The sequence below is a fragment of the Bufo bufo genome, chromosome 11 (genome assembly GCF_905171765.1).
Source record: "Bufo bufo chromosome 11, aBufBuf1.1, whole genome shotgun sequence".
In the NCBI taxonomy this organism is placed as follows: domain Eukaryota; kingdom Metazoa; phylum Chordata; class Amphibia; order Anura; family Bufonidae; genus Bufo; species Bufo bufo.
The window spans coordinates 14,381,076-14,408,252 of record NC_053399.1 but is presented as its reverse complement, the minus strand read 5'-3'; positions in this window follow the sequence as shown (position 1 = coordinate 14,408,252).

Sequence of the window (27,177 nt, the reverse complement as noted above, 5' to 3'; positions counted from 1 at the left end):
TCTTGTACATAGGGGGCAGTATTATAGTAGTTATATTCTTGTACATAGGAGCAGTATTATAGTAGTTATATTCTTGTACATAGGAGCAGTATTATAGTAGTTATATTCTTGTACATAGGGGCAGTATTATAGTAGTTATATTCTTGTACATAGGAGGCAGTATTATAGTAGTTATATTCTTGAACATAGGGGCAGTATTATAGTAGTTATATATTCTTGTACATAGGAGGCAGTATTATAGTAGTTATATTCTTGTATATAGGAGCAGTATTATAGTAGTTATAGTCTTGTACATAGGAGCACTATTATAGTAGTTATATTCTTGTACATAGGAGCAGTATTATAGTAGTTATATTCTTGTACATAGGAGCAGTATTATAGTAGTTATATTCTTGTACATAGGAGGCAGTATTATAGTAGTTATATTCCTGTACATAGGAGCAGTATTATAGTAGTTATATTCTTGTACATAGGAGCAGTATTATAGTAGTTATATTCTTGTACATAGGAGCAGTATTATAGTAGTTATATTCTATTACATAGAAGGCAGTATTATAGTAGTTACATTCTTGTACATAGAAGGCAGTATTATAGTAGTTATATTCTTGTACATAGAAGGCAGTATTATAGTAGTTATATTCTTGTACATAGGAGGCAGTATTATAGTAGTTATATTCCTGTACATAGGAGCAGTATTATAGTAGTTATATTCCTGTACATAGGAGCAGTATTATAGTAGTTATATTCTTGTACATAGGAGCAGTATTATAGTAGTTATATTCTTGTACATAGGAGCAAGTATTATAGTAGTTATATTCTTGTACATAGGAGGCAGTATTATAGTAGTTATATTCTTGTACATAGGAGGCAGTATTATAGTAGTTATATTCCTGTACATAGGAGCAGTATTATGGTAGTTATATTCTTGTACATAGGAGCAGTATTATAGCAGTTATATTCTTGTACATAGGAGACAGTATTATAGTAGTTATATTCTTGTACATAGGAGCAGTATTATAGTAGTTATATTCTTGTACATAGGAGCAGTATTATAGTAGTTATATTCTTGTACATAGGAGCAGTATTATAGTAGTTATATTCTTGGACATATGAGCAGTATTATAGTAGTTATATTCTTGTACATAGGAGCAGTATTATAGTAGTTATATTCTTGTACATAGGAGCAGTATTATAGTAGTTATATTCTTGTACATAGGAGACAGTATTATAGTAGTTATATTCTTGTACATAGGAGCAGTATTATAGTAGTTATATTCTTGTACATAGGAGCAGTATTATAGTAGTTATATTCTTGTACATAGGAGCAGTATTATAGTAGTTATATTCTTGTACATAGGAGCAGTATTATAGTAGTTATATTCTTGTACATAGGAGACAGTATTATAGTAGTTATATTCTTGTACATAGGAGCAGTATTATAGTAGTTATATTCTTGTACATAGGAGCAGTATTATAGTAGTTATATTCTTGTACATAGGAGCAGTATTATGGTAGTTATATTCTTGTACATAGGAGCAGTATTATAGCAGTTATATTCTTGTACATAGGAGACAGTATTATAGTAGTTATATTCTTGTACATAGGAGCAGTATTATAGTAGTTATATTCTTGTACATAGGAGCAGTATTATAGTAGTTATATTCTTGTACATAGGAGCAGTATTATAGTAGTTATATTCTTGGACATATGAGCAGTATTATAGTAGTTATATTCTTGTACATAGGAGCAGTATTATAGTAGTTATATTCTTGTACATAGGAGCAGTATTATAGTAGTTATATTCTTGTACATAGGAGACAGTATTATAGTAGTTATATTCTTGTACATAGGAGCAGTATTATAGTAGTTATATTCTTGTACATAGGAGCAGTATTATAGTAGTTATATTCTTGTACATAGGAGCAGTATTATAGTAGTTATATTCTTGTACATAGGAGCAGTATTATAGTAGTTATATTCTTGTACATAGGAGCAGTATTATAGTAGTTATATTCTTGTACATAGGAGCAGTATTATAGTAGTTATATTCTTGTACATAGGAGCAGTATTATAGCAGTTATATTCTTGTACATAGGAGCAGTATTATAGTAGTTATATTCTTGTACATAGGAGCAGTATTATAGTAGTTATATTCTTGTACATAGGGGCAGTATTATAGTAGTTATATTCTTGCACATGACAAGCACTTTATGAGGCACAGCTATTTTCCGACCAGTTGACCCTTCCTTTCTCCCACTCCTATTGACATTTCTTACACAGAGTAAGGCCCCTTTCACACAAGTGAGTTTTCTGAGCGGGTGCAATGCGTGACGTGAACGCATACCACCCACACTGAATCCTGACCCATTCATTTCAATGGGTCTGTGTACATGAGCGGTTTTTTTTCACGCATCAGTTCTGCGTAAAAAATGCAGCATTTTCTATAGGCCTCATGCACACGAACGTTGTGTGTTTTATGGTCCGCAAACCGCGGATACGCAAAACACGGACAGCCTTTAATATAACTGCCTATTCTTGTCCGCAAAGCGCAGTGAATGGGGCTTTAGTAAAAATCGCAAGCATCCGCAAGCAAGTGCGAATGCGGTGCCATTTTCACGCATGGTTGCTAGGAGACGATCGGGATGGGGACCCAATCTTTATTATTTTCCCTTATAAGGGAAAATAATAGCATTTTTAATACAGAATGTTTACTAAAATGTCCATTGAGGGGTTAAAAATAAATAATACATTTAACTCACCCCATCCGCTTGGTCGCGTAGCGGATCTCCTCTTCTTTCTACTTTCTTCAGGACCTGGCTAAAGGACCTTTTGATGACGTCATTGTGCTCATCACATGGTTCATCACCACGGTGATGGACCATGTGATGAGCGCAGTGACGTCATCAAAGGTCCTTTAGCCAGGTCCTGAAGAAAGTAGAAAGAAGAGGAGATCCACTACGCGACCAAGTGGATGGGATGAGTTTAATTTGTTTATTATTTTTAACCCCTCAATGGCCATTTTAGTAAACATTCTGTATTGAATATGCTATTATTTTCCCTTTATAACCATATTATAAGGGAAAATTATAAAATCTACACAACACCGATCCCAAACCCGAACTTCTGTGAAGAAGTCCGGTTTCGGGTCTGGGTACCAAACATGCCGATTTTTCTCACACGCGTGCAAAACGCATTAAAACGCCTTGCACTCGAGCGGAAAAATCGCACATTTTCCCACAAAGCACCTCGCACGCGACGCCCATGGGAAAGGGGTCTAAGGCCTCTTCCACACGAGCGTGATGGATTGGCTTCGGATGCTTTCAGTGAAACTCGCACCATTTTGCAAGCAAGTTCAGTCAGTTTTGTCTGCAGGTGCATCCAGTTTTTTCTGCGCGGGTGCAATGCGTTTTGATGCGTTTTTCTTAGCAACCATCAGTGAAAAGCGCATTGCACCCGCACTTGCTTCCGAATGCAAGGCGCTTTTCACTGAAGCCCCATTCACTACTATGGGGCCAGGGCTGCGTGAAAAACGCAGAATATACAACATGCAGCGTTTGCGCGACAATTTTTATAATGGTAGTCTATGGTGTCGTGTGACATTAATGCAGTGTAGTTGTGCCCTATGTGTCACGCGACACATGTCGTCGTGTAGCCCTAGCCTTATCTGTAAGATAATTAAGGACTCATTGTCAAGATCTTTGATATGTTGTTCTGTTATTCTGCAAATGTCCATTCATTCCCCCAGGTCTCTGCTCTTATTGTATATATATTGCTGTTTCTTCATATATTCTTGTAGTCCGCCTGACGAAGGGACTGGTGATGTCTCGAAAGCTCGCTATATGACATCATTACTTCTATTTTTGTTAGCCATTAAAAGGTATCAAACCTGCAATACCCTGAGTATTGATGGACAGGAGGCAGCGCTTATGTGGTTCACGAGTACCTGGAATCTGTCTCCACCCTGAGGCACGATGGTTCCGGTTATCAGGATAAGGCTACATGCACACGACCATATGCGTTTTGCAGATCCGCAAACAAAAACGGATGACATCCGTATGCCATCTGTTTTTTTTTTGCGGATCCATTGTAACAATGCCTAAAACGGATAAGAATAGGACATGAGGGGCTACGGAATGGACATACTGATGCAGACGGCACACAGTGTGCTGTCCGAATTTTTTTGCGGACCCATTGAAATGAATGGGTCCGCATCCTATCCACACAAAAAAAACGGAATGGAAACAAACAACATTCGTGTGCATGAGGCCTAAGGGTGCATTCACACGAACGTATTTTCTTTCTGCTTCCGTTCCTTTTTTATGTGGAACCATTCACTTCAACGGGTCCGCAAAAACAACGGAAGTTACTCGGCGTACATTCCGTTTCCGTATTTCCGTTCTGCAAAAAAGTAGTACATGTCCTATTATCGTCCGCAAATCACGGTCCGGGGCCCCATTCAAGTCAGCGGATCCGCAAAAAATACGGAACGCACACGGAACACATCCGTATGTCATCCGTATTTTGCGGATCCATACTGTAGAAATGCTATGCCCAGCCCATGTTGCTCACGTGTCTGGTGATTAATAAGTTACTGTTTCCGTTTCCGATCCGCAAAGAAAACGGATTGCATGCGGAAACTATACTGATATGTTTTGTGGAATAACGGAACGGAAGAGGACTTAAATCAGAGGAAAAAAAACCCTCCGATACGGAACAACAGATCCGTGAAAAACTGACCGCAAACTGCGGTCGTGTGCGCAGTTGTCGTTGCTGGCGGTGATGTGAGATTCCCTTTAGGGCGGCGTTCACACCCGGACGGGTGAAGTGCTGCCCGGATGTATAATCAGGAATGATGAGAACGGCCGCCCGCTGCTGTGTAAACCCCCATCCTGCCATCCAGGGAAGTGCTGCGCTTTCCAGTTACCTTCAACCTGACATGTCCTGTTTCCATGGTTACCAGCCAATCCAAAAAGAAAGTTTATTTTTAGTTAGTGAACATCTAGTCCTGCAGATTTCTCGGCACTCTTGTACTTTCTAGTTTCCTCCCACATCCGCTCCGGAGTGCGCTGCAGAATGCACCGTCCGCGCTGCGCTGGCGTCTGACTCAGCGGCTCCTGAGAAGCACGAGACGTCTCCTTCCAGAGTCACCGACGCCTGAGGAATCTGGGCTAAAGGTCAACCTTACCTGAGGCCCTGAGCGGTGAAAATACACCGCAATACTGATGTGACACCAGAAGCGGAGAGTCCACGGTCTCCACCTATTACATGTAATCTGTTCTCTGATGTTACCCAATACCTATAATGCCCCCCATATGCCCAGGCCCCTTGCTCCCCGGCACCTGTGTCACTTCTCATGCCGGCACGGCTGCCGCTGCATCTCCCTGTTGCGTGGATGAAAACAAGCGGGTGACGCTAGGGAGGCTAGTTTCCGTCACAGCCTGCTATTGGCTGCCCCCCCTCCCATGGCAGGGAGATGCAGCGGCGGCCGTGGGTGCAGGGGACCGAGATAAGTACAATCTGGGTGAGGGGCTCCGGCATATGGGGGGCATAATAGATCCTGGATAACCCCTTTAAGGAAACGTAACTGTAATAGGTGTGACACATTGAAGGGTTTGGTCTGGGAAAACAGGTATTTTCCTCCCAGCATGTGCTGCTGGGCTGATTTACAGCCAGGTGAGGTCAAATACCGTTCCAGGTTTTGGCAGCACCTGGCTGTCCTTAAATAGGCAGCTGGGCTCAGAAGCCAGGTCTGGGAGCCTTGTGTCTGGATGAAGGCTTGCTACCTGTTTGGCTTGAAAACAGGTTGGTGCTGCTGTCGGCAAGGACTCTTTGAGGCAGAATTGCCGCATGGTGTGAATCACCACCAACACCGGAAGGTGACTTTTTGTTTGATTGTGACGGCTTGTTTTGTCACTTGCCTAAAGTGTGAATAAAACACTGAACTGTTTGATCCAAAGAACTTGTTGTTGCCTCTATACTACGTCCTCTAATCCTGTCTACCAGAGCGAAACCCCACATAGGATAAAGGACAAGAGCAGAAAAATTCTGTCTCAGTGGTGACTACATAATGTCACCTTTCAGTGCTATAGTATAGTATAGGATTATAGTAGTTATATTCTTGTACATAGGAGCAGTATTATAGTAGTTATATTCTTGTACATAGGAGCAGTATTATAGTAGTTATATTCTAGTACATAGGAGGCAGTATTATAGTAGTTATATTCTTGTACATAGGAGCAGTATTATAGTAGTTATATTCTTGTACATAGGAGCAGTATTATAGTAGTTATATTCTTGTACATAGGAGGCAGTATTATAGTAGTTATATTCTTGTACATAGGAGCAGTATTATAGTAGTTATATTCTTGTACATAGGAGGCAGTATTATAGTAGTTATATTCTTGTACATAGGAGCAGTATTATAGTAGTTATATTCTTGTACATAGGAGCAGTATTATAGTAGTTATATTCTTGTACATAGGAGGCAGTATTATAGTAGTTATATTCTTGTACATAGGAGCAGTATTATAGTAGTTATATTCTTGTGTATAGGAGCAGTATTATAGTAGTTATATTCTTGTACATAGGAGCAGTATTATAGTAGTTATATTCTTGTACATAGGAGCAGTATTATAGTAGTTATATTCTTGTGTATAGGAGCAGTATTATAGTAGTTATATTCTTGTACATAGGAGGCAGTATTATAGTAGTTATATTCTTGTGTATAGGAGCAGTATTATAGTAGTTATATTCTTGTACATAGGAGCAGTATTATAGTAGTTATATTCTTGTACATAGGAGGCAGTATTATAGTAGTTATATTCTTGTACATAGGAGGCAGTATTATAGTAGTTATATTCTTGTACATAGGAGCAGTATTATAGTAGTTATATTCTTGTACATAGGAGCAGTATTATAGTAGTTATATTCTTGTACATAGGAGCAGTATTATAGTAGTTATATTCTTATACATAGGAGGCAGTATTATAGTAGTTATATTCTTGTACATAGGAGCAGTATTATAGTAGTTATATTCTTGTGTATAGGAGCAGTATTATAGTAGTTATATTCTTGTACATAGGAGCAGTATTATAGTAGTTATATTCTTGTACATAGGAGCAGTATTATAGTAGTTATATTCTTGTACATAGGAGCAGTATTATAGTAGTTATATTCTTGTACATAGGAGCAGTATTATAGTAGTTATATTCTTGTACATAGGAGGCAGTATTATACAGAGTGTTCTGCACATTCAGGTTTCATGGGCTTTGGCTCAGCTTTCCCAGTATGTGTTGTACAGATCCATAGATACCCGAAGGTGCAGAACACTCTGGGAGACTCTTTGAGTGGTCGGCCAATGTTGAGGTCTCTTGGTGTTGACTCCTAGTGCAGAATCTGGGCATTTACTTGTTTTCCAGTGCGCTGCGTCGCCATCTATTGGCAGAAGGTAAAATTACAAGTATTAATGTGTAAATTGAATAACTGTTGTTGCTGTATAAAAAATTTACCATCCCCTCCTGTAGGCTGAGGTTGACGGTCTTTCTATATTTTATTAATTTTTATCCAGGGCAGGAAATCGAGACATTTTATTGTGTATTTAATATATTTGTGCATTTGGGTTTGTTTCATGGTTTTTAAAAAATATTGTTTCAATAACAATACTTGTTCTGTAGCTTGTAAACTGTCTACAAAAAAATCTCTATTTTATTATTTTATGTCATTGTAAAAATTAGGGGACATTGCTCTGCTATGGCCATCCTATATGGTACTGTCTGCTGAGCCATGTATCTAAGTCGATGTATCTAATATCTGATACTGTCTGCTAAACCCCTGTATCTAAGCCTTTGCTGTGTGGTACTGTCTGCTGAACCTTTAACCCTATGATGTGTGATTCTATCAAATGAGCTGCTATATATATAATCCTATGGTGTGATACTGTCCGCTGGGCCACTGTATCTAAGCCTATCATGTGTGATGCAGTCTGCTGAACTGGTATGTCTAATCGTATCTTGTATGATTCTGTCTGCTGAGCCACTGTATCCAAGGCTGTCTGAAACTTGGATACACCAGCTAATGTATTTAAATATGCCATTGGTGATACCGCCTGCAGAGCAAGTGTATTTAAGTCTATCATATGTGATACTGGTTGCGGAACTGCTGTATCTAAGCTTATCATGTGTGAACCTGTTTGCTCAAATCGTATATCTAAGGTCAGTGTGATACTGTCTGCTGAACCCATGTATCTAAGCACATTAGTTTGAGACTGTCTGCTGAGTCCCTGTATCTAAGCACGTCCTCTGTGATACTGCCGGCTGAGCTGGTGTATCTAAGCACCTTCTCTGTGATACTGTCTGCTGAGCTGGTGTATCTAAGTACATCCTCTTTGATACTGCCTGTTGAGCCCATGTATCTAAGCACATCAGTGTGAGTGACTGCTGAGCCCCTGTATCTAAGCACATAACCTGTGTAACTGTCTGCTGAGCTGGTGTATCTAAGCACGACCTCTGAGCTGGTGTATCTAAGCACGACCTCTGTGATACTGCCTGCTGAGCTGGTGTATCTAAGCACGACCTCTGTGATAATGCCTGCTGAGTTGGTGTATCTAAGCACGTCCTCTGTGATACTTCCTGCTGAGCTGGTGTATCTAAGCACGACCTCTGTGATACTGCCTGCTGAGCTGGTGTATCTAAGCACCTCCTCTGTGATACTGCCTGCTGAGCTGGTGTATCTAAGCACAACCTCTGTGATACTGCCTGCTGAGCTGGTGTATCTAAGCACGTCCTCTGTGATACTGCCGGCTGAGCTGGTGTATCTAAGCACCTTCTCTGTGATACTGTCTGCTAAGCTGGTGTATCTAAGTACATCCTCTTTGATACTGCCTGTTGAGCCCATGTATCTAAGCACATCAGTGTGAGTGACTGCTGAGCCCCTGTATCTAAGCACATCAGTGTGAGTGACTGCTGAGCCCCTGTATCTAAGCACATAACCTGTGTAACTGTCTGCTGAGCTGGTGTATCTAAGCATGACCTCTGAGCTGGTGTATCTAAGCACGACCTCTGTGATACTGCCTGCTGAGTTGGTGTATCTAAGCACGTCCTCTGTGATACTGTCTGCTGAGCTGGTGTATCTAAGCACGACCTCTGTGATACTGCCTGCTGAGCTGGTGTATCTAAGCACGACCTCTGTGATACTGCCTGCTGAGCTGGTGTATCTAAGCACGTCCTCTGTGATACTGCCGGCTGAGCTGGTGTATCTAAGCACCTTCTCTGTGATACTGTCTGCTGAGCTGGTGTATCTAAGTACATCCTCTTTGATACTGCCTGTTGAGCCCATGTATCTAAGCACATCAGTGTGAGTGACTGCTGAGCCCCTGTATCTAAGCACATAACCTGTGTAACTGTATGCTGAGCTGGTGTATCTAAGCACGACCTCTGAGCTGGTGTATCTAAGCACGTCCTCTGTGATACTGCCTGCTGAGTTGGTGTATCTAAGCACGACCTCTGTGATACTGCCTGCTGAGTTGGTGTATCTAAGCACGTCCTCTGTGATACTGCCTGCTGAGCTGGTGTATCTAAGCAACCTTCTCTGTGATACTGTCTGCTGAGCTGGTGTATCTAAGCACCTCCTCTGTGATACTGCCTGCTGAGCTGGTGTATCTAAGCACCTCCTCTGTGATACTGTTTGCTGAGCTGGTGTATCTAAGCACCTCCTCTGTGATACTGCCTGCTGAGCTGGTGTATCTAAGCACCTCCTCTGTGATACTGCCTGCTGAGCTGGTGTATCTAAGCACGTCCTCTGTGATACTGCCTGCTGAGCTGGTGTATCTAAGCACGTCCTCTGTGATACTGCCTGCTGAGCTGGTGTGTAATGTGTATAATTGTTTTTCCGCCTCCTTCTCCGTCTGCACAGATAACGGACACATATCCCCCCCCCCCCCCCCCCCCCCCCCCCGAAGGCATAACTGCCAGATGTGCTACAGATGTGCAACTGCTCATTAATATCTCACTTCTAGACTGAGATATGATCACAGAAACTTACAGGCCCGAAGCCTGAGGCTGCACTACTGAGAGGTTCTGTGTCTGCACTGTTTATCTAGAACAGGGATGGCCAACCTGCGGCTCTCCAGCTGTTGCAAAACTACAACTCCCAGTATGCTCAGTCTGCCTACAGCAGGGCATGGTGGGAGTTGGAGTTTTACAACAGCCCTGATTTAGAAACGTACAGGCCCGAAGCCTGAGGCTGCACTACTGAGAGTTTCTGTGTCTGCACTGTTTATCTAGAAACTTACAGGCCCGAAGCCTGAGGCTGCACTACTGAGAGGTTCTGTGTCTGCACTGTTTATCTAGAAACTTACAGGCCCGAAGCCTGAGGCTGCACTACTGAGAGGTTCTGTGTCTGCACTGTTTATCTAGGCACCGTATGGCTTTATGTGGGCACCATAATGGTTAGCTGGCCCAAGTATAGCCCTGGTGCGCGCACGGGAGATGTAGTTGGTGATTTGCCACAAGCTCTCTGCATTAGACAGGAATCAAAAAGCCGACAATATCAGAATTTCTCAGTAGTGCAGCCTCAGGCTCTAAAGCAGTCCTGCATCAATATAGAAGTAGCCAATTAAAATAGACGAGAATGAGTAACGTTTACTACCACCTGGGGAAATCGTCTCAAAATCGACTGAGCCCAATGACACTTACGAATATTCTTGCAAGAAGTGATTCTTGCATTGTATCCAATAAGATGGCAAAATGAAAGCCTTAGATGTCATTCCACCTACAGGTGCCATATCTGATTTGTCCACTGGGTGGCAGCAGAGTGCTATGGAGGACTAAAATGACTGTAAATGACTTCGCTTCATTAGCTCTGCTATGTTGGTGGTCACTGGTCAGCTAAGCAAAATCACTTCTTCTAGGACTGCACACTATATATTATATATATATATATATATATATATATATATAGTGTGTGTATAATATATATATATATATATATATATATATATATATATTATGTGTGTGTATGGTATATATATATACAGTGTGTGTATGTGTATAATATATATATATATATATATATATATATATATATACACAGTGTGTGTATGTGTATAATATATACACATTTGGGAGAACCCCTCCACTCCCCCCTCCAGCCATGGCTCCCTGAAACATACCTAATAAAGGTTTTTCATATTCTTATATTAATTGGACTACTTGGATTTCTCCATGTTCCGGGGCTGTCAGTAAAGGCTGAGCGGCAGCTTGTTGATGGTTTCCAGTCATAATCAGATTTGTTTATTTATTTATTTATCTATTTATTTATTTATTTATTACAAACTTTTATTTCTGCTTTTGACATCATGTTACTCGTGGGCGGGACTTCACTGTGCTCCGCCCATAATGCTTGGCTATGGTAGCAAAATAATTGCTTCGGCCCCAAGTGTAACAATGAATACCGGCGACTATGGATGAAGCGTGACTGCGGCCTGAAGCTATTGGACGGCGCAGTCATGTGACCCCGCTGCCCCATCCCTTTAACCTCGCTTTAGACCCGAGAATGGAAACTGTCAGTAAGATGGCCGTTTGGGTGAGAGCATTATAATCTCGCACACACACATAGGGTTCGGCCGGACGCAGATCTATAGACGACCGACTTAAGAATCCAACATGGCCGACAGTTGGGATGCGGGGCAATGTACATTTCGGATATCTGCTAGCTCCTTGGAATGGAAGACTGCTCAGGGAGCGTTCACACCCAGACGCTGATGGCGACATACCTGTCAGCGACTAAACGTCAGTGAACTTTGTGTCAAGTCACAAGGGTGACGAGGCGACTGACCTTAGAACCACCCTCCTGCGGCGACGCTTATCTCCCGAGGTGCGACCGTCTTATTGTCCTGTTATGGCAGCGGAAGAGTGGACCCGAATCTCGGGACTGTGAGTGACGGTGGACCTGAAGGTGGACTGTGAAATTTAGATTTTCTGTAATGGAAACAAGTTCAGCAACTTTCTCATAGACTTTCTGATACTGGTTAAGATCTCTGCTTGCTCTCAGAGAATGAAATAGTGCAATCACAGAATCCGTGTTGACGGACAGAAACTGAAAACCCATTCTGATCCAGTCCGGCTCACAGTGCAGGGTACGATGTAGTGATGTCAGCAACTTTCAAAATCTCTGCTTGCTGTTACTGAATGGGAACATTCTTCTTTAAAGTGGTTGGACATTGGTGGCATATCAAGTGGATATGGCATCTGTGTCAGATAGGTGAGGGTCTCACTCCTATCTCCAGAGCGAGCCCCCAAAGTGAAGAGGAAGCATGCAGCGCATGCGCAGCGTTCTCTCTATTTATCTCCGTGGGAGTTTCGAAAATAGGAAGTCGCATATCGGCGAATGGAGAGCACACAGCGCAAGCGCGGCCACCTCTTGCTATGGGGCTGCTGGAAATAGTGGAACGATAGCGGTGAACGGAGGGTAGTCGCGCATGTGTCACATGTCCCTTTCTGGAAAGAATGTCTGGGACCCACTCCTATCTAACATTTTTGGCGGATGGGAGTACCCCTTTAAATCCTGAGGCTGCAACTGTATCCATCCAAGGCTAAACCAAGCAGCACAGATCCCCTTCCTGTCCTGGCCGTTCGTTACAATGTATCAGTGCAGGTGAAATGTATCAGACTACTGTTTATCTCACAGAGGATTGATTAGACCAGATGCTACTGTAGCAAACCTTCAGCTGTGAGATGTATTTGAAATATATTTGCCCCCTGGTGATTGTGGGACACCCCCAAGGACAGGTAGTTGTCGGGGAAAATACCGAGGTCAGATCAGGGTGGGGGCAGAATGTGCCGAGGCCACCTCCCCTCCTCCCTCCGCCAGCAGTTTGTGGGTGCTAATGCCCTCGGGAGAAGGTCGGGGTGTGGGCGGCGATAGTACATAGCGTTGTCAGGATGGCGACTCGTCATTACATTACGCACAGGTAACAATTTGTTTGTCTTTCTAGAACAATGGTGGGTACCCTGACACACCCGTGTGCCACCCACAAAACATCTCTTCACATGCCACGGGGCTGTGTGACAACCTCACGGGGTGACACGTGAGACATGACTCAGGATGGAATCACGTTTCTCTACAATGAAATGAAAGTGTAACAACAAGCAGTATATTCTTGTAATACCCAATTTACTGTGTAATGCTCATCCTGAGCTTTCTGCTTCGTGAATATAATGGCAGTATTATAGTAGTTATATTCTTGTACATAGGAGGCAGTATTATAGTAGTTATATTCTTGTACATAGGAGCAGTATTATAGTAGTTATATTCTTGTACATAGGAGTCAGTATTATAGTAGTTATATTCTTGTACATAGGAGGGAGTATTATAGTAGTTATATTCTTGTACATATGAGCAGTATTATAGTAGTTATATTCTTGTATATAGGAGCAGTATTATAGTAGTTATATTCTTGTACATAGGAGCAGTATTATAGTAGTTATATTCTTGTACGTAGGAGCAGTATTATAGTAGTTATATTCTTGTACATAGGAGGCAGTATTATAGTAGTTATATTCCTGTACATAGGAGCAGTATTATAGTAGTTATATTCTTGTACATAGGAGGCAGTATTATAGTAGTTATATTCTTGTACATAGGAGCAGTATTATAGTAGATATATTCTTGTACATAGGAGCAGTATTATAGTAGTTATATTCTTATACATAGGAGCAGTATTATAGTCGTTATATTCTTGTACATAGGAGCAGTATTATAGTAGTTATATTCTTGTACATAGGAACAGTATTATAGTAGTTATATTCTTGTACATAGGAGGCAGTATTATAGTAGTTATATTCTGATACATAGGAGCAGTATTATAGTAGTTATATTCTTGTACATAGGAGCAGTATTATAGTAGTTATATTCTTGTACATAGGAGCAGTATTATAGTAGTTATATTCTTGTACATAGGAGGCAGTATTATAGTAGTTATATTCTTGTACATAGGAGGCAGTATTATAGTAGTTATATTCTTGTACATAGGAGGCAGTATTATAGTAGTTATATTCTTAATCAAATTTCTTTTTATTGAAGAAAACGCAAATAGTCATGTGACAAATCAATCACTTAAATACCAGACGCAGCTGGACAAATGCTTATTCACTAAGCGCATCAATTCAAGTGCAGTGGCGACATGACTCAATAACACATTAACATGTGCATAAAAGTAATTAATACGGAAAAGTAGAGACAAGACATGGGAAGAGGGGAGGGGGGAGAGAAGTTAAGGGGGGGGGGGGGGGGAATAGATGTCTATCATATGCTTCGTGTGAATCTAGAAGTTGCGATAAAGCTTCCAAGGGGACCATGTTTTGATAAACTTTGCTCTAGAGTGAGTCTCCCAGTGTGCAAGCTCCTCAAACCGGTAAAGCTGATCCACCTTCTCGGTCCACATCAAGAGGGATGGAGGAGAATCATTTCTCCATAACAATGGAATCAATAGGCGAGCTGCTGTTATAAGCATAGTCGGTAGATTTGACCTTGAGGGGGTCAGCGTGTCATTAGGACACCATAACATTAGGAGTTTTGCGTCTATTCTAACCTGGTTTTTACAGATCTTATTTATAATAGTTTCGATCTCTATCCAGAAAGGCCGGATCTTTTCACAATTCCACCATATATGAGAAAGAGAACCAACATCTCCTCCGCACCTCCAGCAACGGTCAGGGATATCAGAATTGATCTTATGAAGATATTCTGGTGTTTTATACCATCTCGTGAGCAATTTGTAGGAGTTAGCTTGTATCTTAATGCAACGGTTGAATCCGTGCGAGTGTGTGAGGATAAAAGCTTTCTCAGGTTCTGACAAAGTTATGGATAACTCCTTCTCCCAAGCTGAGAGAAACCACAGATCTGGAGGGGCGGAGGAGAGCAGCTCCTTGTATAGTGTGGAGAGAGGCTTCCGCGGGCGTTGGCCTACTGAAATCTTCTCCTCCATCCATGAGGGATCATTTGTGGGTCGTGGGACCTTTTCAATAAGCTTTAGGTCCTTTTTAAAGGCCATAACTGCCAAAAAGGAAGCCTTTTGGACCTTTGGAAGAGCGAAAACATCACTCCAATTTAAAGCACCAGACTCAGATATAATATCTTGTAACCTTAAGCTAGATAGTAGGGCCCAAATTCCTGATGGTGCAGTGGTGGCGGGATGAATATGGGCCTGAAGCAGGTGCAGGGGGATATTCATACTAGGGAACTTAAGAACTGACGCCTGATATAGTTTGGACCACTCTAGCAGTAAGCCCTTCCACAAAGGCGAGGCATAAATGTTATTAGCAGTACTTTTCCGCAAACCCCATAAGACCAGTTTATCTTTATAGGTGAGCATATCACACTCCAATTGGGAGGCAAGATTGAGAGGGCGCCAGGAGAGGAGGCTTAGAGCTCTGCTTATCATTGCCGCTTTATAGTAAAGGTATACATCTGGCAGGCCGAAACCTCCCAATCTTTTCTCCCGAGTGAGGGTGGTGTATGCTATTCTGGGGGACTTACCCGACCATACAAATGCTGAGAAGATTCTGCGGACCTCCACAAAGAAGGAATGGGGTAGCCAAATAGGTAGTGTTTGAATGAAGTAAAGTAGTCTAGGGACAATGAAGGCTTTAATATAATTCTTCCTTCCAATCCACGAAATGAACGGAAGTTTTAGGGAGTGAAGGTGTGCTCTAATGGATCTAAGTAAAGGGGCTTGATTAAGCTTGTAAAGGTCCTCAGGATTCGCTGATATATGGGTGCCCAAAAATGGGATTGACTTGGGGGCCCACGTAAATGCCGTGGAGCGTTTGATCATTTCTATGGAAGTGGCTGAGCAGGAAATATTTAGGGCCTGTGACTTACCGTAATTGATCTTGAAATTAGAGACCAAACCATATTCCTCAAAAAGAGCTTGGAGCCTGGGAAATGAGGTTGTGGGATTGGACGTGATGACTAAGAGATCGTCTGCGAAGGCAGCTGTCATATGGGTATGAGATCCCAAGGTGATCCCTTGGATGTCCGGATCTTGCCTAATTTTAGCCAGCAGTGTCTCCATGACAATAACAAAGAGGGCCGGTGATAGTGGGCAACCTTGTCTCGTCCCATTGGTAATGGGGAAAGTTGGAGAGAGTGTGCCATTGATCCGAATCCTGGCAGAGGGGAGCGAATAGAGTGAGAAGATGGACTGGATGAACTGGTCCGGAAGGCCAAATTTTGACAGTGCCCGAGACATAAAATGCCAGTTGATCCTGTCAAAGGCCTTCTCTGCATCTGTACTGAGAAGGGCTAGCGGTATAGAATTCCGCCGAGCATGCGTGATTAAGTGTATGACGCGGACCGTGTTTTCACTCCCCTGTCTGCCAGTGACGAATCCCACCTGTTCCCTATTAATAATGTCAGGGAGAACCGACTGGATCCGATGGGCCAAAATCTTAGCCCACCATTTCACATCAGTGTTCAAAAGCGAAATAGGGCGGTAGCTCCCGCAGTTTAGGGGGTCCTTATTTTCTTTGTGAATTACTGTGATATGGGCCGATAGCGATTGTGGGGGGAGGGAACCTCCTTGGAGTAAGTAATTACAAAGGATGTTAAAATGTGGGATCAGGATGTGCTTAAAGGTTTTGTAGTAGGAGATGGTAAAGCCGTCAGGGCCTGGGCTTTTCCCGGAAGGTATGGAGGAGAGGACCTTGCTGATTTCAGAGTCTGTGATAGGGGACAAGAGTTGGGCCGACTGTGATGGGGTGATAGTAGGCAGCTGGAGGGAGGAGAGGAACTTCTCAGTCGCTTCCCCTATTTGGGCTGGCGAGAGTTGGTTTGGTGGCTCTAAGTTATATAGGTCCCTATAGAAGGCACAGAAGGAATCTGCTATGTCTGGGGTACTTTTATGTAACGTCCCTTTGGCATCCTTGACAGCTGCGATAAAGGAATCGGCTTTCTGTTTTTTAACTAAGGCGGACATTAGCCTATTCCCCTTATCTCCGTGGGCATATGACCGAAATTTGGCCCGTAAAAGTAGTTTGGCTGATGTGACATTCAGCAAATTCTTAAGCTTTGTGCGAGCCTCTGACAGGTCCGAGGCACATCTAAGGGCCTGCGAGTTTTTGTGCGTTATTTCTAGCGCCTGTATCTGGGAGAGGAGGGCCGCCACTGCTTGGTTCCGCTGCTTTTTAATATGAGCCCCTAGAGCTATCAGCTCACCTCTCAGAACCGCCTTGTGGGTCTCCCAAGTGATGGAGGGGGAGGGCGCGTCCGGGCCTAGGGGGTTAAGTGTGAAAAATTCTGTTATGGTAGAGGACAATTTAGCGACATGGGAGGGGTCAGAGATAATGGTGTCATTAATACGCCAATTCCATTCCCTCTTTGGGAGGTCCTGCAGAGAAACACTCAGAAATACCGGGGCATGGTCAGACAGGGTGATGTTCCCTATGTGGGATCGGATAACCCTATTAGCATGGGTTTTAGACAGGAATAGATAGTCAAGTCTATGGTAGGAGGATTTAGCAGCTGAGTAGAAGGTGTAATCCTTACTAGAGGGGTTTGTGGTGCGCCAAATATCTATTACACCTAGCCTATGTAAGGCGAGTTTGAGACGTCGTAGCTTCACATGTGTAATGGCGGACTTCCCATTTGAGGAATCTATGGAAGGCTCCAGGGTGACATTGAAGTCGCCGCCTAGAATCACCATACCTTCCTTAAAGGTGGATAACAAGCCAAGGGTCTGAACGAGCCAAGCAACCTGCCCTCTGTTGGGAGCATATACAGTTGCCAGGGTAACAGGTGTGTCAGCGATAGTGCCCTTAACAAACAGGTAACGACCCTCAGGGTCCGAGGAGACGGCAGAATGCTTGAAGGGGAGCTGCTTGTGGATCGCTATGCTGACACCCCTGCTAGCCGAACTATACGTGCTGTGGAACCATTGGGAAAACCTTTTGGGGGGCAATTTGGGGGTCTTACCCTCTCGGAAGTGGGTTTCCTGGAAGAATGCTATAGACACTTTATCCCTTTGTAAAAGGGCCAGGATTTGGGACCGCTTGCAAGGCTCGTTCATTCCCCGGGCGTTCAGGGAAGATATCACAACGGACGACATTCTGTAAGTGAGAGACAATAATCAGCATCTACATAGACTCTATATGACATCTGACTACAATGGGGAGGGGGAGACACAAGAGGGAAGGAGGGGAGACAAACGGTTAATGAACACAACAATAGTGCAAACAAAGCTTGTAACAGAAGCTCCACTGAGCACCTGACTGTGAGGCGACCCTTTCTCATCACCAGCCGGGGTCTGTCAGGTGGGGGGTCCCGCAGAGCTAAAGAGGGCCAATGACTGACCATCAAAAGGGGAAGGGTGACCCGTAGGTAAAGCCGGGTTAACCCCTGCAAACTGAGGTGAGAGCAGGGAGTGGGAAATGACCAGACCATGGTAATAACCATAAAAGCCTGGAAGAAGAGGGATCCATTATTAACCAGTAAACAGACAATAAGACACAGAGTCCCGTATACTTAGAGTGGAACTGGAACAGAAAACGCAGAGAACCTCTTCACGGTCCTATATTCAGGTCGGAGCTTGAGCAGAATTTTCAGCCCTGGTTTTGGGCCCTTTTCTTGTGCGGACGGAGCGCCATTCACCCGCATGGGGTGGCGGTAAGGGTGGGTCTTCTAGATCCGCCGGCATCCACGAGGGTATCTTGATAGGGGTTAACCCCAGCTGGGACCAGCTAGCCTGTAGATCCGTCGGCGAGCGGATAGTGATTTGGCGTCCGTTTTTAAGGACTGCAATGCCAAAAGGGTACAGCCATCTGAATGGAGTGGCAGCAGCTTTAAGGGCATCCAGGAGTGGGCGAAGAATACGCCTTTTAGCCAGTGTGGATGGGGCCAGATCTTGGAAAAACAGGACTGGCGTACCTTCATGCTGTAGCTGCTCCGCTTCTCTGCCGGCTCTCATCAGTGCGGCTGTATCGACATAGCTGAGGAGGCCGCAAATTACATCGCGAGGAGGATCTGTAGCTTTCGGTTTGGGCCTAAGCGCTCGATGTATGCGCTCGATTATTATCCGATCCGATTTTTCGGCACCCAGAATATTCGCAAATATTTCGCGAGCAACTTTATCAAGCGCCTCACTGGCAATCGATTCCGGGAGGCCGCGAATCCTCAGGTTCCTCCTGCGGCTGCGATTCTCCTGATCCTCAATTCTTAGGAGAGCCTCATTTAGCAGGTCGGTGTGGGATCGGATTACATTGTATGACTTCTCCTCTCTCTGCAGAGCAGCTTCCTGTGCGCTCTCCAGGTCAGACACCCGACACCCCATATTCCTCAGGTCTTCCTTGATTTCAGACAGATCCTTTTTTATAGGGGCTAGTGCTGAATTAAGCACTTCAAGAAGTGCAGCTTTAGTGAAGGATCTCCCCTGTCTGCGCGATTTGCAGGTAGAAGCATCAGAGACACTCCCGGCATCTGAATCCTCCTCCATGTCAGATAGCTGAGCCGGAGCCATCTTAGGTGTCCCAGCCGACCGGAGCTTCGGGTGTTTTCTTAGAAATTGGTCCATATCTGGTTGTCTGGACCGAACTGGAGTGGGATCTGCTGGATCCTTGGATCTATCTTTACCCACTTTGCCCATTAGAGCGGTGCTGTAAGCTGATTATAGGGGTTAAAACACCGGCAAGGTTGAGGAGCTCAGAAACTAGCAGCCATTCAGCTACACAGCCAGGCTCCGCCCCATAGTAGTTATATTCTTGTACATAGGAGCAGTATTATAGTAGTTATATTCTTGTACATAGGAGCAGTATTATAGTAGTTATATTCCTGTACATAGGAGCAGTATTATAGTAGTTATATTCTTGTACATAGGAGCAGTATTATAGTAGTTATATTCTTGTACATAGGAGCAGTATTATAGTAGTTATATTCTTGTACATAGGAGGCAGTATTATAGTAGTTATATTCTTGTACATAGGAGGCAGTATTATAGTAGTTATATTCTTGTACATAGGAGCAGTATTATAGTAGTTATATTCTTGTACATAGGAGGCAGTATTATAGTAGTTATATTCTTGTATAAAAGAGCAGTATTATAGTAGTTATATTCTTGTACATAGGAGCAGTATTATAGTAGTTATATTCTTGTACATAGGAGGCAGTATTATAGTAGTTATATTCTTGTATAAAAGAGCAGTATTATAGTAGTTATATTCTTGTACATAGGAGCAGTATTATAGTAGTTATATTCTTGTACATAGGAGGCAGTATTATAGTAGTTATATTCTTGTACATAGGGGCAGTATTATAGTAGTTATATTCTTGTACATAGGAGCAGTATTATAGTAGTTATATTCTTGTACATAGGAGCAGTATTATAGTAGTTATATTCTTGTACATAGGGGCAGTATTATAGTAGTTATATTCTTGTACATAGGGGCAGTATTATAGTAGTTATATTCTTGTACATAGGGGCAGTATTATAGTAGTTATATTCTTGTACATAGGAGCAGTATTATAGTAGTTATATTCTTGTACATAGGAGCAGTATTATAGTAGTTATATTCTTGTACATAGGAGCAGTATTATAGTAGTTATATTCTTGTACATAGGAGCAGTATTATAGTAGTTATATTCTTGTACATAGGAGGCAGTATTATAGTAGTTATATTCTTGTACATAGGAGCAGTATTATAGTAGTTATATTCTTGTACATAGGGGCAGTATTATAGTAGTTATATTCTTGTACATAGGGGCAGTATTATAGTAGTTATATTCTTGTACATAGGGGCAGTATCATAGTAGTTATATTCTTGTACATAGGAGGCAGTATTATAGTAGTTATATTCTTGTACATAGGAGCAGTATTATAGTAGTTATATTCTTGTACATAGGAGCAGTATTATAGTAGTTATATTCTTGTACATAGGAGCAGTATTATAGTAGTTATATTCTTGTACATAGGAGGCAGTATTATAGTAGTTATATTCTTGTACATAGGAGGCAGTATTATAGTAGTTATATTCTTGTACATAGGAGCAGTATTATAGTAGTTATATTCTTGTACATAGGGGCAGTATTATAGTAGTTATATTCTTGTACATAGGGGCAGTATTATAGTAGTTATATTCTTGTACATAGGAGCAGTATTATAGTAGTTATATTCTTGTACATAGGAGGCAGTAATATAGTAGTTATATTCTTAACCAAATCTCATTTTATTAAGAGGCAAGTTGTCAACAACGGTAAGACATGTTATCTCAAGAAGCCAGTCGCAGCTGGCGACACAATTCAATTCTAGGTCAGTCACAGATAATGACATCAATCTCATTGTAGTAGGAAAAAACATGTGTGAACATGAGTAACAGTAGGGGGGAGACAAGGGGAAGAACAGAGTTGGGGGGTTAGGCGGGGGGGGTTTGTAAGATGTTGTTTCTCACTAGGATCTAAAAATTTCGGAAATGCTTCCAGGGGGACCATCATTTCAGGAACTGAGGTCTGGAGTGAGTTTCCCAATGAGCCAACTCCTCGAATCTAAATATTTGGTCAGTTCTCTCAATCCATACCAAAATAGAGGGAGGGGAGTCGTTCCTCCAAAGAAGGGGGCCGCGGTAAGAGGCATGGTCGGGAGATTGGATTTAGAGGGAGTCAAAGAGCCATTAGGGCACCAGAGCAAAATTAGTTTTGCATCTAACTGGACCTGGGTGTCACAGATCCGGTTCATCATGTTCTCTACCTGGGACCACAAAGGGCGGATTTTACTGCAATGCCACCATAGATGGGAGAGCGAGCCAACTTCTGATCCGCACCTCCAGCACAGGTCAGAGATGTCCGGATTGAGCCTATGAAGAAACTCCGGCGTCTTATACCATCTCATCAGTAATTTGTAGGAATTAGCCTGGCTCTTGATGCAGCAGTTAAATCCATGGGAGTGTGTAAGAATGAAAGCTTTGTCCGGCTCAGATAGAGTTATTGAGAGCTCTTTCTCCCAGGCCTTTAGAAACTGTAAGTCTGGGGGTGCGGAAAAGAGCAGCCACTTATAGAGCGTAGAAAGGGGCTTAGATGGGAGGCGAGTCGAGGAGAGCTTTTTCTCCAACCAGGAAGGCTCGTCGGTAGGCCGGAGCGGTTTTTCAAGAAGTGCCAAGTCCTTCTGAAAGGCCATGGTAGCTAGAAATGAGGCCGCTCTGACCTTTGGAAGGACGAAGATCCTACTCCAATCTAAATCACCAGTCTCAGAAGTAATATCCTGTAGGGTGAGGTCTGATAGTAGGGGCCATATCCCAGATGGCTCAAGGGTGGAAGGATGTATATGAAACTGAAGGAGGTGCAAGGGTAGAGGAGGACTAGGGAATCGAAGATCTGAAGACTGATCTAGTTTGGCCCATTCTACTAATAGGCCCTTCCATATGGGAGATGGGAACTTATTATTAGCCGTGCATGTACGTAATCCCCATAAGACTAACTTTTCTTCATAGGTAAGTATGTCACGTTCCAGTTGGGAGCAGAGGTTTGGCGGTTGCCGGGAAAGGAGGTTAAATCCTTTACTCGATATCGAAGCTTTGTAATAGAGGTATATATCTGGGAGACCAAAGCCTCCCAGTCTTTTTTTCCCGTGTTAAGATAGCATAGGCAACCCTAGGGGACTCCGGAGAAAATCCGGCGGACCTCCACAAACAAGGAATGGGGCATCCAGATAGGTAGCATCTGACTTAAATATAAGAGTTTAGGGACTATGAAGGCCTTAAGATAGTTTTTCCTACCTATCCACGAGATGAAGGGAAGCTTCAGGGAACTTGGGTGAGACCTAATACAGGGAGTGCAGAATTATTAGGCAAGTTGTATTTTTGAGGATTAATTTTATTATTGAACAACAACCATGTTCTCAATGAACCCAAAAAACTCATTAATATTAAAGCTGAATATTTTTGGAAGTAGTTTTTAGTTTGTTTTTAGTTTTAGCTATTTTAGGGGGATATCTGTGTGTGCAGGTGACTATTACTGTGCATAATTATTAGGCAACTTAACAAAAAACAAATATATACCCATTTCAATTATTTATTTTTACCAGTGAAACCAATATAACATCTCAACATTCACAAATATACATTTCTGACATTCAAAAACAAAACAAAAACAAATCAGTGACCAATATAGCCACCTTTCTTTGCAAGGACACTCAAAAGCCTGCCATCCATGGATTCTGTCAGTGTTTTGATCTGTTCACCATCAACATTGCGTGCAGCAGCAACCACAGCCTCCCAGACACTGTTCAGAGAGGTGTACTGTTTTCCCTCCTTGTAAATCTCACATTTGATGATGGACCACAGGTTCTCAATGGGGTTCAGATCAGGTGAACAAGGAGGCCATGTCATTAGATTTTCTTCTTATATACCCTTTCTTGCCAGCCACGCTGTGGAGTACTTGGACGCGTGTGATGGAGCATTGTCCTGCATGAAAATCATGTTTTTCTTGAAGGATGCAGACTTCTTCCTGTACCACTGCTTGAAGAAGGTGTCTTCCAGAAACTGGCAGTAGGACTGGGAGTTGAGCTTGACTCCATCCTCAACCCGAATAGGCCCCACAAGCTCATCTTTGATGATACCAGCCCAAACCAGTACTCCACCTCCACCTTGCTGGCGTCTGAGTCGGACTGGAGCTCTCTGCCCTTTACCAATCCAGCCACGGGCCCATCCATCTGGCCCATCAAGACTCACTCTCATTTCATCAGTCCATAAAACCTTTGAAAAATCAGTCTTGAGATATTTCTTGGCCCAGTCTTGACGTTTCAGCTTGTGTGTCTTGTTCAGTGGTGGTCGTCTTTCAGCCTTTCTTACCTTGGCCATGTCTCTGAGTATTGCACACCTTGTGCTTTTGGGCACTCCAGTGATGTTGCAGCTCAGAAATATGGCCAAACTGGTGGCAAGTGGCATCTTGGCAGCTGCACGCTTGACTTTTCTCAGTTCATGGGCAGTTATTTTGTGCCTTGGTTTTTCCACACGCTTCTTCCGACCCTGTTGACTATTTTGAATGAAACGCTTGATTGTTCGATGATCACGCTTCAGAAGCTTTGCAATTTTAAGAGTGCTGCATCCCTCTGCAAGATATCTCACTATTTTTGACTTTTCTGAGCCTGTCAAGTCCTTCTTTTGACCCATTTTGCCAAAGGAAAGGAAGTTGCCTAATAATTATGCACACCTGATATAGGGTGTTGATGTCATTAGACCACACCCCTTCTCATTACAGAGATGCACATCACCTAATATGCTTAATTGGTAGTAGGCTTTCGAGCCTATACAGCTTGGAGTAAGACAACATGCATAACGAGGATGATGTGGTCAAAATACTCATTTGCCTAATAATTCTGCACGCAGTGTAGAACTGATTATGGGGGCCTGGTTCAGGTTGAACAGGTCATCAGGGCTTGCCGGGATGTGGGTGCCTAGAAAGGCTATAGATTTGGAAGCCCAAGAGAATGCGGTGGTGCGTTTGAGGTTTTCAATTAAAGCGGTTGGGCAGGATACGTTTAGGGCCAACGACTTGCTGTAATTAATTTTAAAATTTGAGATCAGCCCGTATTCTTCAAAGTGGGCTTGAAGTCTAGGGAAGGAGGTCCTGGGGTTAGAAGTCATGACCAGGAGGTCATCTGCGAAGGCTGCTGTGAGGTGGGAATGCGAGCCCACTCGGATCCCTTCTATATCTGGGTCCTGCCTAATCTTAGCAAGCAGAGTCTCCATGACAATAATAAACGGGGTCGGGGAGAATGGGCAACCATGACTTGTACCATTGGTGATGGAAAAGGCCGGTGAGAGGGTGCCGTTGACTCTGACCCTGGCAGGGAGGGGGGGGGGAGTACAGGGTGAAGATGGCAGAGATAAATTGATCCAGGAGTCCAAATTTAGTCAGGGCCCAGGACATGAAGTGCCAATTAACCCTGTCAAAGGCCTTCTCCGCGTTCATACTGAGTAGGGCTAGAGGTATAGAAGCTTGTCTAGCACGAGCTATCAAATGTATCAAGCGAGCCGTATTCTCACCCCCCTGCCTGCCAGAGACGAAGCCAACTTGTTCTCTATTGATGATATCGGGGAGGACAGCTTGGATCCTTTGGGCCAAGATCTTAGCCCACCATTTCACATCCGTGTTCAGTAGGGAGATTGGATGATAACTGCCGCAACTTAGGGGATCTTTGTTTTCTTATAGTAGTTATATTCTTGTACATAGGAGCAGTATTATAGTAGTTATATTCTTATACATAGGAGCAGTATTATAGTAGTTATATTCTTGTACATAGAAGGCAGTATTATAGTAGTTATATTCTTGTACATAGGAGCAGTATTATAGTAGTTATATTCTTGTACATAGGAGCAGTATTATAGTAGTTATATTCTAGTACATAGGAGGAAGTATTATAGTAGTTATATTCTTGTACATAGAAGGCAGTATTATAGTAGTTATATTCTAGTACATAGGAGGAAGTATTATAGTAGTTATATTCTTGTACATAGGAGCAGTATTATAGTAGTTATATTCTTGTACATAGGAGGCAGTATTATAGTAGTTATATTCTTGTACATAGGAGGCAGTATTATAGTAGTTATATTCTTGTACATAGGAGGCAGTATTATAGTAGTTATATTCTTGTACATAGGAGGAGTATTATAGTAGTTATATTCTTGTACATAGGAGCAGTATTATAGTAGTTATATTCTTGTACATAGGAGGCAGTATTATAGTAGTTATATTCTTGTACATAGGAGGCAGTATTATAGTAGTTATATTCCTGTACATATGAGGCAGTATTATAGTAGTTATAGTCTTGTACATAGGAGCAGTATTATAGTAGTTATATTCTTGTACATAGGAGCAGTATTATAGTAGTTATATTCTTGTACATAGGAGGCAGTATTATAGTAGTTATATTCTTGCACATAGGAGCAGTATTATAGTAGTTATATTCTTGCACATAGGAGGCAGTGTTATAGTAGTTATATTCTTGCACATAGGAGCAGTATTATAGTAGTTATATTCTTGTACATAGGAGGCAGTATTATAGTAGTTATATTCTGGTACATAGGAGCAGTATTATAGTAGTTATATTCTTGTACATATGAGCAGTATTATAGTAGTTATATTCTTGTACATAGGAGCAGTATTATAGTAGTTATATCCTTGTACATAGGAGCAGTATTATAGTAGTTATATTCTTGTACATAGGAGCAGTATTATAGTAGTTATATTCCTGTACATAGGAGGCAGTATTATAGTAGTTATATTCTTGTACATAGGAGCAGTATTATAGTAGTTATAATCTTGTACATAGAAGCAGTATTATAGTAGTTATATTATTGTACATAGGAGGCAGTATTATAGTAGTTATATTCTTATACATAGGAGGAGTATTATAGTAGTGATATTCTTGTACATAGCAGCAGTATTATGGTAGTTATATTCTTGTACATAGCAGCAGTATTATGGTAGTTATATTCTTGTACATAGGAGCAGTATTATAGTAGTTATATTCTTGTACATAGGAGCAGTATTATAGTAGTTATATTCCTGTACATAGGAGCAGTATTATAGTAGTTATATTCTTGTACATAGGAGGCAGTATTATAGTAGTTATATTCCTGTACATAGGAACAGTATTATAGTAGTTATATTCTTGTACATAGGAACAGTATTATAGTAGTTATATTCTTGTACATAGGAGGCAGTATTATAGTAGTTATATTCTTATACATAGGAGGAGTATTATAGTAGTGATATTCTTGTACATAGCAGCAGTATTATGGTAGTTATATTCTTGTACATAGGAGCAGTATTATAGTAGTTATATTCTTGTATATAGGAGGCAGTATTATAGTAGTTATATTACAGTACATAGGAGCAGTATTATAGTACTTATATTATTGTACATAGGGGCAGTATAGTGGTTCCCTCTGGGGACAAGGGCTTATATATATATATATATATATATATATATATATATATATATTAGTGGTAACTAAACGACCCTAGGAATAAATTATACACTCCTGTTAATGCTCTCTCTGGTCATTATCTCCATTGTCATGGAGCTTCATCGCAATAAGCCAGGAATGTGCAGTATAAAAAGTTGCAAATATTTAATTGCATTGACCTTTATGTTGGGAATCTTGCCATTTGGCTGGGGCCGATGCATCAGGT